Raw genomic sequence first — 16,311 nt, forward strand, 5'->3', positions numbered from 1 at the left:
ATTTCGAACGCGCGTTCACACTCGGTGTAGGTGAAACGCTCGCTCCACTGGGCAGCCACCGGGCAGGCGGATGCGGCTTCCGTGGCAATCCAGGCGCTCACCCAACGCGCGTCTCGGGGTTAGTCGGCGTTCCGCTGTACCCATGCCGTTGTCTTCCACCACGACGAAGGCTTCTAGTGGTTGTATTAAAATGACCAAGCATTCAACCAAGGAAAGCCATGTATTACCAAGCCTAGCCATCAATATGCTTCGCATCTGACTAGGCTTAACCTTAGCTAAGCCTCAGCCATTTTTTCTCACTCTCCGCACTCGCCGTTCGCTGGGTACCGGCCGGCGCGTGCACCTTCGCCGGCGCATATTCCCTCTCGTACCGGGGCTTACTAGGGCTCTTCTCTCTGCCCGCGCCGCAGGATTCGCTCGCTGGCCACGCAGAGACGCATGCCGATATTTTCGCTTAACTGCGATGGAGTGAAAGAAAAAATGGTTGCAGTGGATATCAATTAGGTATTATTAACGCTGAGTTCGGTAAATTTTCAGAAACGATATAAATTTGTTTCCGAACCACTGCTGCACACTTCCCCGCAGGAAGCGGTCGATCCCTTGATCCATGTTGCGGAAAATGCTCTTCACGCCGAGGATACCAAGGTGGCAGAGCCTGAAATCGACCTGCAGAAGCAGCCATTGGTAAGCAGGTGTCTCTTCCAATGCCAGCGTGATACGACAGCAAGAAGCGCTGAGAATGATATTTCTTTCTCATTCATGTCTCAACATGCGCCTCTTGTGAGAGCTTCAAGCCTTGTTGCTTACACGCAGGGGATGTGATACGACTAGAAGTAATGACGAAGTGGGCGGGGAGGTGTAGTTGACAAGGCTTCCTGCCGTTCCCTGAGCAGCACGCGAACGTAATTTCGTGATATCACCGAAAAACTGTGGTACTCAATGACCAAAAATTATTTGCCCCTGTTCGATGCCGATGACACCACGGAGAAATTAGGACATTCAACGATAAAAATAATTATAGGGTTCTTAAGGTTCTAATCCTAAAGGAAGTTTCATGCTTGTCATAAAATCTTCCTGTTTGAAATTTTCATGAATAAGCAAGGGAGTACGTTCCTGTCTTAAATGTACTTTGCCAAGAACGCTCGAGCCGGTCTGGCGATCTCGCGGCATCTGCCCGCATTCAGAGCAAGCAGATGTCACCTAAGAAGAATAGGCGACAGTTCTGTGAATTTTGGGAGTTTTTATTGCATGGAAGGTATAGTACAGCGCATACAGAAGCACAGAAATCATAGAAATAGACCAAAAGGGATGAGGCCTTGTCTTTAAGAGACTAGTTTACATTAACTGTTGGTTCTTGTGGAGAGCAGACAGGAAGGAATCAAATGCATGGGCAGTATTAAAACAGCAAATAGGGTGTAGCGATTCTTGCAGTGCGAGAAGCACACCAGACCAACTGTTCACCCTCGGAGCGCAGAAAAAGAAAAAAAGCCTCTTTTATGATTGAGATCGGAAACTCTGGACACTGCCCGGTTTTTACAACAACAGCTGTTCTAGGGAGGCCACCCTGAGCCTTTGTATAAGCTTGGTCGGTGTAAGCGGGACTGGCCTGTTCTTTCCTTTGAGTCCTAAGGTGCTAGGTATTGTGTGTTCAAAAGATCATTATCAACTAGCCAAACTTCCGCTTTGATATGATTATGAGCCTCAGTCCACAGGCTCCAGAGGTTGTGGAAGACAAGAAGGGCAGTCACACACGCCTAAGTAAAAATTCGTTCTACGCCTGAAAACTTCGCCCAGAGCGTCACTTACATTCGTGAGGTATAAAAATGTTATCTAAAGCACCCCTAATCACCAAATCACCTTTATTGGTGATTTAGCAGCACCGGCGATGCTTTCATGTTCACGTGGCAACGCAAGCAATTTGGACTCTCTTTTTAGATCACACTGTATTCATAAATCTCAGGGCAGGCAATGAACAAGAAATACATACGCCACAGCCAAAACTGTTCCGCAGCGCGCAATATGTCAGTCATACATGATCGACATGATATACGTTTTTGCCACTGGATTTCAACACACCTATTTCTATTTTCACACAACGTGGGGCTATTTTATTGTCACAGGCTTCCACAGTAGCAATTACCAAATTTTACAACATATACTGCGCGCTTGTGACAGTTTTATACACAAAAAGTCAATCGACCGGGCAATGCATGTATGGACGCCCAGCGCTTCGCAGCTGTACAGTCGTGAACATGTTGTCAGTTGGATTCCCTCTCGATCTCGTAGAGGGAAATTTAGTTAATAATGATTGCTGTAGGATTCTTGACGTCTTGCAGATTCGTTTTGCTTAATCACATTGCAAGAGGACACTTTAGGAGAGGTTAACTTTTTATAACAATTAAAAGCACAAAGGAGGATACAAGCAAGGAGAAAACATATTTACACTAGACTGGCTCGCAGTTCTAGGTGACGAAACCAGCCCTCGGTCCTGCCGAAGCAGCGGGTTTTAAATCCTATGTCCCCGCCCTCGGTGGGAGAATAACCAATCAAGTACTATACAAACATCCACCCAATAACTTATTGGGGAAAGGAAAATACCACCAATCAGCAGTTGGGGAAAGAATAACACAACTAATGAATGATTGGGGAAAGAAGGTAACTCATCGCGACACTGTACACATATGCACACTTTCCACCATCACGATTTCGGATAATTATGCTTTCCCGCTGCGAGCTTCGCGAACACTCGCTTTCCCAACGTCCGGTTGCCGCCAAGTTCGAGGAAAGCCACTTCAATCCATCTCTTTCCCATCGTCGCTCCTCATGCCTGCAGCTAGCGTGACAATAGGTCAAAGCATGCCGCTGCAGACATGGTACAAAGAGCCACGCACTGTGACGCGGGTCAGCCTCGCCGTACACACGTGCACACAGGATGCCGCCTAACGACTCCGTCCATGAGGGGAGTTTGACGTCTCCTGTAATCCCCCGCCATTCGGCGCCTCCCTTCTCCCGCTGGGTTAACTGACCCCTTTCTGTGCGGTTGTACGGAGGGCCTAAGAAAAAGGACTTAATGGGCATTCCCATAAAGCGACCGGATGCAGCAAACAAAACACGGCACCGCGAACTTCACTCCTCCCAACCAAGAATGTCACACAGACACTTGTTGTCAGTGGGACATTAAAGTTCAGCCACGGTGTCCAACAACAAAAGTACATACGCACGCACACACACGTACGTCGGCTGTCCGGTCAGTCCACCAACACGCACACATGCGCCGGCTGTCCGGTCAGTACACCAGCACGCACACATGCGCGTACACAGCGGATATTTCAACCCGCACACACAAGGCTGAAGACCAATCTGCACATTCCAGAATTCACCATGTCAGATCGTTGCCCCAAACTGGCAGAAATTACTTCTAGCCGCCTACATCTCGAAACAAAACTTGTTTCTTTTGGGCTTTGTCCAGAAGACTGGTCCAAAATTCCGAATTATCCGGGACAACGCCGGTTGCAAAGGCTGCCGCCGCTATCAGATTAGTAGAGCTGACTGGCTCCCCGCGGGCTACGAAGATTGCTGCTGGCCTCGCGTCTGCATTATCCGCTTAACCGGGGAAATGTAAGCCGATGAAGAAGTGTCATTGAGAGAAAGAGACAGCAAAGGAGAAGCGAAATCGGCCGGGGAAAACAAGGTCTTTCGAGCAAGATGTAAAGAGAGGGAGGTCGAAATAATTTCTATTCATCAATTTGGTGGAATAAGGGGCGGGGGAGGGGGGCGCTATATACCCTCCAGGTGGTCACGAGCTCTCGGCGCACGGCGATCCTTTGTGCTCGGTACACGACTTGGAGAGTTGCTGATTCCTATGGAGAATGTCTGAGGGACAGGCAAGAAGAATGTAATTGAGGTGACCTCGGGAAGATAGAAAACATCTTTCAGGCTCCTTGCTGCGCGTCTGCGTCTGCACCTCCCTTTCAATTTTACATTTCGTTCAGGCCTCTCATCGGCTACTTCACATGCAGTTTTGCATCGAGATTCAAGTAGCGCTAGCTCTTCGTACAGGTGCCCACCGACGTTCGCTTCAAAGAAAATCGTGCTGTCACGCCTTCTTTTCTGACAACTACCTTCACCAGCTTGCTTCCCCACTTCTGGCGATGAAGCATACTGTGTCTCCTCCACGTCGATACCCACAGGGACAGACGCATTATCCGAATCCTGCAATTCCTTATCAGCTTCGAAAACCATTGCAGTGATCAAACGCGCATTCCTTCCTTCCTCGGCATCAAATGCAGCCTCATCGCTCGTTGTTAGCTCACAATCTGCTGCAAAAACTTTTGCAGCTACCGAATTGGCCTCAAGCTCTACCGGCGTCTCAGATTTGTCTCGAATTTTGAAATGCTCTTCCAAATCAGCTCTCTCATTTTCTTGATGTAGCCGCTCTCTTTCTATCTGGTCTAACAGCGAGTGCGTCTCAGGTGTCACCAACTTCGCTACACCGTCAGCTACATCTGCTGTCACTGCGCAGAGTGTCAGCTCCGGCTGGCTAACCGATTCATCTTTGGCAGCCAGCTTGCCTTCGCCTGCAAAGGGTGTTCCCGTTATGCGCGCCTGCTCTAGCTCTTCGTCGAGCGTTACAGCTGCGCCAGAGTTTGCGCCAACCTGTTCTTGCTCAATGCTGAACTCCTGTTCACAAACAAAACACTCCTGAGCCTCCTGGGTCTCCTCTATCTCGGCTTGCTCTGACAAGCAGCGCTTCAAAGGCGTGACTAACGCCCCTATGCCCTCGGCCATCTCTCCTGGCATGGCACACACGGTTGGGCCCTGCTGCCTAAACGCTGCAGCTTTCACACCTATAGCCATTGGCCCACAGGTCACTCTCAATACGGGAACATGCTGTTCTCGCTTCGATTTCGGACAGTCAATCATTAGATGCCCAAATTCCATGCAGTCAAAACATTGAACTGCTGCCAATAACATCCCTCTATCAGATTTCGTTCCCTGGTTGAATTTAGATTGCATCTGTGCAAGTTTTATCTTTTCTCGTTCAATTTCGAGTTTCAACTTGCCAATTTCAAGCAGCTGTTCTGCCTTCTGCTCAGTCTCCAAACATCGCATCATGCCCTCCCGATCGTACCGCACGGCAGCCATCTCCCTTTTCCGTGCTATCATCTATAGCACGAAAACACTACACCGACATGGTGAATTCGGAGGAAGCAGAAAGGTCTCCTACCTCGCAGGTTGCTTTCCTCTGCCACGGTAGTCACGTCGCCCTGAGTGACGACAGCGGGCTCCTCGATGCGGATGAGTTGAGTTGAGCCCCGGCTCTCACAGCAGCTCGCTGACTTGTCCTGCCTCGTTTGACTTGCTGGTCTCCTGGTTCTTCTCTTGAACCTCAACGTGGACGCCTGGTTCCTTCCGCAGCTCACGGACTAGGCACCTCCACGACACGTCGGTCGCCTGGCTCCTTCAGCTCCTCGCCGACTTGAGCCTCCTACGTCCCGTTGACAATGACCAGCAGTCTCATGAAGCTTTCAACGTCGCTCTATGACGCTGACGTTCCTCCTTTAGGACGTACCGCTCTGCAGCTTGTCCACCGACTTGATCCTCCGCCCCTCCGTCAGATACCCCGAGCAGGAAGACGTAGCAAATCCTGTCGCGACTGCGCCAGTTGGATTCCCTCTTGATCTCGTAGAGGGAAATTGGGTTAATGATGATTATTGAAGGATTCTTGACGTCTTGCAGATTCGTTTTGCTTAATCACATTGCAAGAGGACACTTTAGGAGAGGTTAACTTTTTATAACAATTAAAAGCACAAAGGAGGATACAAGCAAGGAGAAAACATATTTACACTAGACTGGCTCGCAGTTCTAGGTGACGAAACCAGCCCTCGGTCCTGCCGAAGCAGCGGGTTTTAAATCCTATGTCCCCGCCCTCGGTGGGAGAATAACCAATCAAGTACTATACAAACATCCACCCAATAACTTATTGGGGAAAGGAAAATACCACCAATCAGCAGTTGGGGAAAGAATAACACAACTAATGAATGATTGGGGAAAGAAGGTAACTCATCGCGACACTGTACACATATGCACACTTTCCACCATCACGATTTCGGATAATTATGCTTTCCCGCTGCGAGCTTCGCGAACACTCGCTTTCCCAACGTCCGGTTGCCGCCAAGTTCGAGGAAAGCCACTTCAATCCATCTCTTTCCCATCGTCGCTCCTCATGCCTGCAGCTAGCGTGACAATAGGTCAAAGCATGCCGCTGCAGACATGGTACAAAGAGCCACGCACTGTGACGCGGGTCAGCCTCGCCGTACACACGTGCACACAGGATGCCGCCTAACGACTCCGTCCATGAGGGGAGTTTGACGTCTCCTGTAATCCCCCGCCATTCGGCGCCTCCCTTCTCCCGCTGGGTTAACTGACCCCTTTCTGTGCGGTTGTACGGAGGGCCTAAGAAAAAGGACTTAATGGGCATTCCCATAAAGCGACCGGATGCAGCAAACAAAACACGGCACCGCGAACTTCACTTTGTCGTTCGCGTTTTGGCGCAGAATAGGCAACTTTATTGGCTGTAGACAGGAGCTGAACGGTATACCTTTTAAGCAGAACATCAAAAGCTATATTTTACCTCTTTTTCCTTTCTCTGACAAGCAGCGGCATTCCAAGCCGCCAGTCACTACGATTCCAGTATACCTTTCTTGCGGCAAGGCTTTAGCGTCCGCACGGGCAGCAACAGAGACAGCGGGGAGTAACTCATTAACGGGGACCAAAGACGTCGATGTTCCAGCCGTCTCCTTAATGGTTTCGAGGATAAACATTTAGTCCTTAAAGTCTGCACACTGTGGTCGCGTCGGCCAGTCAGTGCTTTTTATTGCGAAAGCAATATTGCTAGCACTTTTCTGCCGTCGGCGGAGGTCGTTCCTTCGCTGTCACGTGGCACGACCACGTGACAGCGTGACGTCACAACCACAGGAGAGCAGGGGCCCCAACTCGTCTGTTCGGCCGTAGTCGTTCCTTCGCTCGGCGTACGACCACGTGACAGCGTGACGTCACGACCACACGAGAGCAGGGGCCCCAACTCGTCTGTTCGGCCGTAGTCGTTCCTTCGCTCGGCGCACGACCACGTGACAGCGTGACGTCACGACCACAGGAGAGCAGGGGCCCCAACTCGTCTGTTCAGCCGTAGTCGTTCCTTCGCTCGGCGCACGACCACGTGACAGCGTGACGTCACGACCACAGGAGAGCAGGGGCCCCAACTCGTCTGTTCGGCCGTAGTCGTTCCTTCGCTCGGCGCACGACCACTTGACAGCGTGACGTCACGACCACACGAGAGCAGGGGCCCCAACTCGTCTGTTCGGCCGTAGTCGTTCGAGCGTGACGTCACGACCACAGGAGAGCAGGGGCCCCAACTCGTCTGTTCGGCCGTAGTCGTTCCTTCGCTCGGCGCACGACCACTTGACAGCGTGACGTCACGACCACACGAGAGCAGGGGCCCCAACTCGTCTGTTCGGCCGTAGTCGTTCCTTCGCTCGGCGCACGACCACGTGACAGCGTGATGTCACGACCACACGAGAGCAGGGGCCCCAACTCGTCTGTTCGGCGGTAGTCGTTCCTTCGCTCGGCGCACGACAACGTGACAGCGTGACGTCACGACCACAGGAGAGCAGGGGCCCCAACTCGTCTGTTCGGCCGTAGTCGTTCCTTCGCTCGGCGCACGACCACGTGACAGCGTGACGTCACGACCAGAGGAGAGCAGGGGCTCCAACTCGTCTGTTCGGCCGTAGTCGTTCCTTCGCTCGGCGCGGCGGCTACCACGTGACGGCCTCCTCGGCCCGCCGCGTGAGGGCGCTCGTTAGGAGAGGATAAACGGGGCACCGCTGGCGCGCTCCGCTTAGTCATGTCTGAGGAGTTGTACAAGGCGTCGCTGGAGCGACGTGCTACGCGCAAACGCCGGCGCCGTGCTGAGGAGACAGATGAAGAAAAAGAAAGGCAAGAGCGGTTGGCTAAGCAACGCGCCTATGCCGCAGAATGGCGAGCCCGGCGGCGTTCTACAAGTTCTCTTTCTTTCAGTCGCAACAAGGCATCGTGGCGAACGGGTGCTGGCGTTCTTCCCTTCCTTTACGGTGCGGTTAGGGTGTCCACCGAGATGACAGAGAATTACTGCGCCATTTCGTTTCTTCAAAAAGCCGGTAGCCACGCGTTACCTGTACACGCGGCGCACTGCGTTCCAAGACGCTTTCATTCGTCGCGGGGTGGTGGTGGTGGTGAAAACATTTATTACGAATGAGCAGGAGGTATGTTTAGATCAGCCCGTAAGGAACCGATCCTTACAAACACTAGGTGGAGGTCCCTAGTATGGGACCCCAGTGGCGGTGGCCGCCGCCCGGGCGCGCCCGACTAAGGCTTGTTGGGCCTGTAAGTCGTGGAAGCCGAGCAGGGTCGCCTCCCAGTCCTCCCGGGTTGGGTTGGGGATGGGGGGAATAGCGGGGTTGGAGGGGCAGGCCCACACCATGTGATAAGTGTCAGAAGACACTGCACTACAGTGTGGGCAGCTGCCGCTAAAGGAGGGGTCAAAATGTTTTAGGGCTGCCGGGCACAGCAATGTATTGGTGAGAAGGCGGAGAAGGAGCCGCTCATCCGCCTTCTTCAGGCCTTTACATGGGCTAGGGTAAAGGCGATGACAATTTTGATAATATGTTGTAATATCTTTGAATGTATAGACCGGATTAAAATCGGGTTCCTGATCGGACGGGGAGGAGAAAACAGCCCGGTGAGAGAGCGCGCGGGCGGCTGCGTCTGCTGCCTCGTTTCCTGCCAACCCCTGATGAGCAGGGGCCCATATGAGGTGACGGTGTGCGGGGTCCGTATCCCGTATGCAATTTTGGTATATTCGATAGGCTAGGAAGGGAGTGCAGCCTTGTTCGACGTTCCGACAGGCCCCTCGTGAGTCGGTGATTATGTATTTTGAATTGGAATGTGAGGCCGCGAGAGCAATCGCGACCTCTTCTGCTTGTGTTGCACTGCGGGCTCTGAAAGTTAGGCCGTTAACTGTGTTGCTGTTGTGAACTACCGCGGCCGTGTACCATCCCCCGTGGTGAGGGCCGGAGGCGTCCACGTAGTATACACCTGTTTTGTTGCCATAATATCGGGCTAGCGCTTCCGCTCGTGCCAGGCGCCGACCATTATGGTCTTCATGTGACATGTTTGCTGGAATAGGCCGCACGTGGAGGGCACGTCTCCACAGTTCCGGGATGCGAAACCTGTCTTCCATTGGAGGGGTGTGTTGGATATGGAGTCGAGCAAGAAGGCGGCGACCCGACTCCGTTAGCGACAAGCGCGTGTACTGGTTTGTAAGGTGCGCCTCCCGGAGTTCCCGGAAAGTATTCACCACCCCAAGAGCCATAAGCCGGCTGTTTGAAGTAGTGATGGGGAGGTCGAGGGCACGTTTAACAATTTTGCGAAGGATGACCTCAAGGGCGTCCTCCTCTTGTTTCCGTAGGTGGAGATAAGGAGTCCAATAGAGAATTCGACTAGTTACGAAGGCGTTTGCCAGCCGCAAGGCATCCTTACTTCGTAACCCTCCGCGTTTGTTGGAAACCCGGCGGACCATGCGGCCCACCTGGTCCCCCACCTTACGGAGTTTGGCCAATGTAGTGTCTGGCCGCCTGTGTTTGTGGATGTAGAGTCCGAGTACCCGTATCTCATCACTTTCGCGTATGGGACCACTCTCAAGAGAGAGAGATATTTTAGTTGTGCACTTCTGTGAGGGGCGGAGGTGCACAAATTCCGATTTTTGAGGGGAACATTGAAGACCGCAGCGGCGGGCGTAGCGGTCTACTATCGTCGCCGCTGTTTGCAGGCTGGTTTCAATATCTCCTGTGCTGCCCTGCGTGGCCCACAGAGTGATGTCATCGGCGTACAGGGCGTGCTGCACGCCGGCGACACCACTCAGCTGGGCCGGCAGGTGCATCATGGCCAGATTGAAGAGCAGCGGGGAAAGTACCGCGCCTTGAGGGGTTCCCCGCGTGCCGAGTAGGTAAGGACCATGGTCTCTATCTTGAATTCGAATGTAGAATTGACGATCTATTAAAAATTGGCTTATGTATTGGAATGTATTGAGGCCGCAGTCGGTGTGACTTAGGTTAGTGAGTATGATCTCATGTGTTACATTGTCAAATGCCCCTTTAAGATCCAAGGCGAGTACTACCCGGTCATTATGGGGGCATTCGACGGGGTCAAGGACTTCCCGATTGAGTTGCAGGAGGACATCCTGTGCGGATCTGTGTGGGCGGAATCCGAACATGGTGCTCGCAAAGACTTGTTTGTTTTCAAGATATGTAGATAACCGATCCCGCACCATCGTCTCCATTAGTTTGCCCACACATGAGGTGAGAGAGATGGGGCGGAGGTTATCTGTGTCAATTGGTTTGCCAGCTTTAGGAATAAAAGTGACCAAAGCCGTTTTCCATTCGATTGGCGGGGGGGTGTCCCCGCGCCAAATCGCATTGACGTATTCCAGGAGGGACTGGTATGCCAAGTCGGGCAGGTTCGTCAAAAGCTTGACGGTGACCTTATCCCGTCCTGGAGCAGTGCCCCGTTTCATTTTGGCGAGAGCCGCCCGCAGATCATGGAGCTGGAAAGGTTGATCCAGCTCCGTGTTCTCTCTGCCTGCATAAGAGTACGCAGATCCACGGGGGTCTTGGGCTGTACACAGATACTGGTCCCGAAGTTTCTGTGCCAGTTGAGTCGTATTGCCAGAAAAAGCGTGCAGGGCTCGGTGCAAATGTTTATGTGTTTCGGTTCGTGTTTGTGTTGGGTCGATTAGGGCTCGAAAGAGACGCCACGTGTTTCGGCTGGACATTTGTCGCGCGGCCGTGTTGCATCTATCTACCCAGTTGGAGTCGGCGAGTAGGGCCGCGTACTCTGCCGCTTTCTGGGTAAGCTCGGCAATTCGAGCTTTAAGCTTTCTATTGCGTTACTGGCGTCGCCAACGGCGGACGAGGCTGCGACGGGCTTCCCAGAGGTGTAGAAGGTGGTTATCCACGTCCGTGACCGCCTCTGAGAGCTGGATGTGTGTTTCGTGCGAGGAAAGGTGTGCCAGCAGCTGTTGGGACCATGCTGTGTAGCCTTGCGCGGAAATGGGTGTATTATCAAGTGAGTTAAAATTTTGCCTGAATTTCGTCCAATCTGGGATATGGGCTTGTGTTCTGGGACGCTTGAGGGGGCGTGTGCGTAGTGTAGTGTTAATGATGCAGTGGTCGCTACCGAGGGTCTCCTCGGTGTTGAGCCAGTCTGCGTGTCGTATGTTGCGAGTGAAGGTTAAGTCCGGACACGTATCCCGTGTCACGGAATTTCCTAGCCGGGTTGGGTGGACAGGGTCCGTGTGGAGGGTGAGGCCCAACGTGGACGCAAGCTCCGCCAGCTTACGCCCGCGCGACTCCTCCTTGCGATACCCCCACTGCTGACTGGGAGCGTTAAAGTCGCCCACAATCAGCAGGGGATCGCGGCCCGCTACTCTTAGCGCGCGGCTATACAGGTCCGCAAAAGTCACTCGCTTTAGTTTGGGAGAGCAGTACACGTTGAGTATATGCAACGGTGGGTCCCTGCGGCGGACTGGTAGGAGGGTCACCATTACATAAGAGTACTCTAGTTGGAGGTCGAGATCCACTAGATTGGCTGTGTAGTCTTTGTGAACGAGAAGACAAGACGCGGGATCCTGTTGGAACGTCGTGTAATTTGAAATTGTGGCGCCCAGGCCTGGCTCTTGGAGGGCAACCACGGCTGGTAAGGACTCGAAAGTTTCAAGGTAGAGGCGGAAATTGGCCCGCTTAGTGCGGTCCTTAAAGCCTCTACAGTTCCACTGTGTTATTGAAGTTGACATGGCCGAATTGGATATGGCGGAACTCCTTTGATTAAGGTGTCTCGCCATGATTTAAAATTCTTGAGGGGAGGAGGAGGGATTGGCTGCCTCAGAGCCAGCTACTTGCGCCATCAAGGGGGTGATGACGGAAGGAGCGGGGCAGCTGTCCTCATTGTCCGAATCAATAATCAGACGGTTGAATTTTGAAGGGCGGGATACGTCCCTAATGGGTCCCGTCCGACGGAGGAGGCGGGGGTTGTCCGAGATGTGTTTTGAGACCACCGCGGGGACGGCAGATTTGACCTTTGTCAAGATCTGGTCCATGGCGGTCTCGATCATATATCGCAATTTAGAGGTTAAGCGCTCCTCCATCGCAGAGATGGCTGTCACGAGGGCAGGCGGATCTCCGCGTCGCTCTCCATTGCGTCCGAGTTCTGCGGGCTCGGTGCGGCGGACGCCAATTTTGACTCTAAATTTTGAATTTTGTTGAGCAAAAGCTCATTCTGTGCCCGGAGCACGTCTATCTGTTTTTTGTACTCCGCGTCGGGTGCGGAGACGGTTACGGGGGAGGTTGAGGGATGGGAGGAAGAGGAGGCGATCTCAGCCCAGCTGCTCACCTGTTTGTCGTGTTGAGGCGCTGATGCCCGGGCGTCGGCAGCGCCAATTGTCTTGAGGGCCGGGAAGTGGCCAGTGTCTCTGCCGCTGGGCGGTGGAGGCGCCGTCTTCTTCCCGGGCGCTGGCTTCACCGACGGTGAAGAAGGTGACGATGTCTTGTGGTCGGTGCCGTGAGCACCACGCGGCGTTCCGCCACCGGCACCTGGTTTTGAGTGACTTGGCTGCTTGCCAGGCCTCTGGTTTTTTGGCACCTCTGGGCGTTTAGCCTTGGGGCCATACACCTTGAGCTGCCGGAATTTTCCCGTGCAGTCGCGGGAGTTGGTAGCGTGGGCTTGCCCACAGACTGCACAGGACAGAGTACATTCATGCGGCGCCTAGACTCCGTCGACGGTCGGCGCCGTTTGGCCACACAGGCCGCACTTTTCATCCGGGCAGGGGCAGGTGTCTGCTCGGTGGCCCACAGTGCCGCACCGCACGCAGGCCGGAATGGTTCTCTTGTACGCACGCACAAGGGTCACCTCAGAGTTATAGTGCACATATCGCGGCACCACTTTTCCCACGAAGGTGAGCGACGCGACGTCGGATTTGCCAAGCTTGCGGATATCGGCAAGCTCTCCAGCACGCCACTGGATCTTGTTTTGGAGGGACTCACTGGTCTCGTGCTTGGCCACGGTGATGACGCCGCGGCACACGTCTCCAGTGAGTTTCAACTGGCCGTACATAGAGAGCTGGCCCTTCGGTGATGTTAGTTGAAAATCCCGCAGAAGCTTGTCCGCGACGTGCGGCTCTCTGGTGCCTGCGACGATGAGGTTTTGCTCCCATGTGGGGAGCAGGCTGAGGGATGCTGCGGCCTTGGCGCCCAGGTAGGCCGCGAACGCTGCTCCCAGCTCGCCATGTTGGTAGACATCCCTCAGAGCGACGGCCACCCGGGGCTTCAGGATGATCACGATGTCTTCTGGATGAAGACGCGGCAGTGGCTTTGGTTTCCAAGAGGGTCCCGTCTTAGACTGGGCCCCTCCGTGAAGCGCTGCAGCGCGCGCAGCAGCGTTGTCCCGTGTTGAGCGGCCTGCCGACGTGGCGTCCGCTTTCTTCGAGGCGGCGTCCCGCTTGCGGGAGCGGCGTTCCACTAGTTTGAAGAGCCTCGGGTTCTCGATGGGCGCAGAATCCGGACTCTCAGGCGTTGGAGCTGAGGGAACCTCGGACCAGGCCATGGCGTCCGGGTCGTAGCCGCGTTGTACTTTTTGGGCAGCCATCTTGACACGGGTGGGCGACTCACTCACGGCCGAGCGTCGGCGTAGGCGTTAGGCCTAGCGCCGTCGCCACGAAACGCAAGTGAGGATCGGCCCTAAAATGCGTAAATGTTGCCCCACCTGTGTGTGAGTGGTGTCCACAGGTAGCTGTCGACTTCGCGAAGACAGACGCGGCTGCGTTGACGGGGTTCCGGCCGAGGAACCGTGGCTCCAGCCAAAAGTTGGCGGAGACGATGCGCTGTACGTCCACTCGCTCCGCGCGCTCACAGCGCCCCCCTTCGTCGCGCAGCGGCGGCCGGTAGCCGCGCCTGACCTGTAGACGCGGCGCACTGCGTTCCTTCAGTTGGAGGCGCTGTGCGCTTTCTCAACCTACCAGGCTTAACCAAAGCTAAGCCCCCGCCAATTTTTTTTCCTAATCTAACGTCGTGTACTAGGAGCAACGGTAGTTTTTAGTTTCAAAAGGACGAAAAATATCTTAAAGTGAACTTTCGATGCACCTCGCTCCTGTTGTTTAGGTATTCCACTCGTTTTCCATTTATTGATAAGCCTTTTTCTTCAATGATCGAAACTTCATGGTTAACGTATTTTTGTCCGTTACCGTGTTTCGCGGCTCATGAGCTGCTTGGGGACGTTTAACCCCACATGACATGGCATAGATGTATCCATGACGCCTCAAAGGTCTCGGCGCAGTACATTTGCAAACTCAAATTAGACTAGATACTCAAACTAGCAGGCTCTATTGAAAAACGTCACGACAATTAGCGACGTGGGAAGAAATCACGAGCATTCGTAATTTCCGATTTGTCAAAAGGCTCGAGTGCTTTGAAAAGAAAAAGTGCGCGAAATAATCGAATAGAAAGAGCCACTCGTAATTTAAGCTATTTGCACCCAGTAATAGTTCTATCTCTGCGTCTACGCGCTCTTCTTCTGTCGGTATTTTAACGATCGGTAATATCGAAACCCTGGAGGTTCATAACTTGCTTAGGATGCCCATGTGTCCGGAAGTGTAAACTGGGTCATACGTTCTGGCTTATGGATAGCTAGTCTTCAACAACGCACATTCTGTCTCATTGCGGCGTGGTCTGTGTGTTCCTTGGCAGGAGACACTGGACGACAAGAGCAACTACTCTGGGACGCAGTCAAAGAGCAAGCGGAGGAAGCACCGGCTCAAGCACCCTGCCAAGGGATTCGCAGTAAGAACTAAATGTTTCTCCGCGCTCACCTGGTGACCAATACACAAGACCATCTCGATGCCTGAACGAATAATCATATTTTCTAGCTTTAAAAAAAAAAACAAAGGAAGCAGCTACGCTATGCACATTGGTTTATTTTCTGGAACAACACGAGCACATGTGCTGCGAAAGAAAGCGGGATGCTGATTCCACAAGCGATCAAACTGCCTAAGGGTGTGTTCAGATAAGGACGGAAATACAGGTCGCATATTCATTTTTTGTTTACAATAAAATTTTTATTTGTGATGGCCAAATGTGTCGACACAATAAAATTGCACCTAGTTTTGCAAAAAAGCGCTTTAATTTGTAAAAAGCAACTGTATATCGCACAAGGCAGAAAAGTCGTCTTTGCGATTTCCAAAGGCGCTATATTAGACTGTTGGAGAAAGGAAAATAATATTTTGTCAAAGCTAATTATCTTTCTGTAACTGTATGCAAACTTTGCGGTTGCACGCAGTACAAGAATATTTTTTCGCTGCTATAATTCTGCGAGAAAAAGTCGCAAGCATTGTTGATAAAGTAAAAGCATTCGAATATGGGCAGTTTTTAAGTCAATAATTGGACAAGAAAGAAAAAGAAAATGAGCCTGAATTCTTTTCAGTACTAATACGTTCTTCTTAATACCGTCATAAAAAAAAATTAATTTCTAGTGCGGGCAAAAACATTTTTATTAGGCCTTGAAATCATCTGCTGTTCGGAATATTTGAAAAACGACGCCCTCTCCGATTTACATTAAAATTCTCAGAAGGCCTTCAGTGCCTGTCTATTCCAGGTCAAGAAAGAAGTTTGCATTATGCTGTTTTGAGCTGCAAAATCAAAGGCCTAACAGAGGCCATATTTCGTTCAGTTACTATTAGCGGATGTTGTCTGTTTATGGGTTTAAGGGGGTTTAACGTCCCAAAGCGAATCAGGTTATGAAAGACGCCGTAGTGAAGCGCTGCGGAAATTTCGACCACCTGGGGATCTTTAAAGTGCACTGACATCGCACAGCACGCGGGCCTCTAGAACTTCGCTTCCATCGAAATTCGACCGCGGTGGCCGGGATCCAACCCGCGTCTTTCGTGTCAAGAGCCAAGCACCATAACCACTGAGCCACCGCGGCGGCCTGGATATTGTCTGTTAAAAAGAGTAACGTCACTAATTGGCTTATGTATCAGCGCTTGATGTTGCATATTATAATATTGTCATTATCTCATAAACTGCCTTCTAAATATTGTTTTGCTTGTCAGCCCAGCTTTAATCACACTAAGAGTTAATATAAGCCCTCTATTTGTTGTAATCCCTCGGTCTCGCTAATGCCAGCAAAGACAAATATTCCATCGTTCGTAACCTGATCATTGTAATGTTA

General features: G+C 52.3%; 1 long non-coding RNA gene across 2 annotated transcripts in view; it reads left to right on the plus strand.

The window, feature by feature from the left end:
* Positions 1-388: 388 nt before the first annotated feature.
* The window catches only part of LOC149361245 (uncharacterized), a 28,217-nt gene continuing 12,294 nt past the window's right edge, over positions 389-16,311 (plus strand). The window contains exons 1-3 of one of the 2 annotated variants that reach the window (XR_016288386.1): positions 389-504; positions 586-684; positions 14,832-14,924. This is a non-coding gene — a long non-coding RNA (uncharacterized LOC149361245). Of the gene's footprint in view, positions 505-585; positions 685-7,838; positions 7,996-14,831; positions 14,925-16,311 lie in introns of those variants that run through there. The other variant, XR_016288385.1, reaches the window with a different exon arrangement.

Source organism: Amblyomma mixtum, chromosome 2 (genome assembly GCF_055824585.1).
Source record: "Amblyomma mixtum isolate Tamu chromosome 2, ASM5582458v1, whole genome shotgun sequence".
Classification (NCBI taxonomy): Eukaryota; Metazoa; Arthropoda; class Arachnida; order Ixodida; family Ixodidae; genus Amblyomma; species Amblyomma mixtum.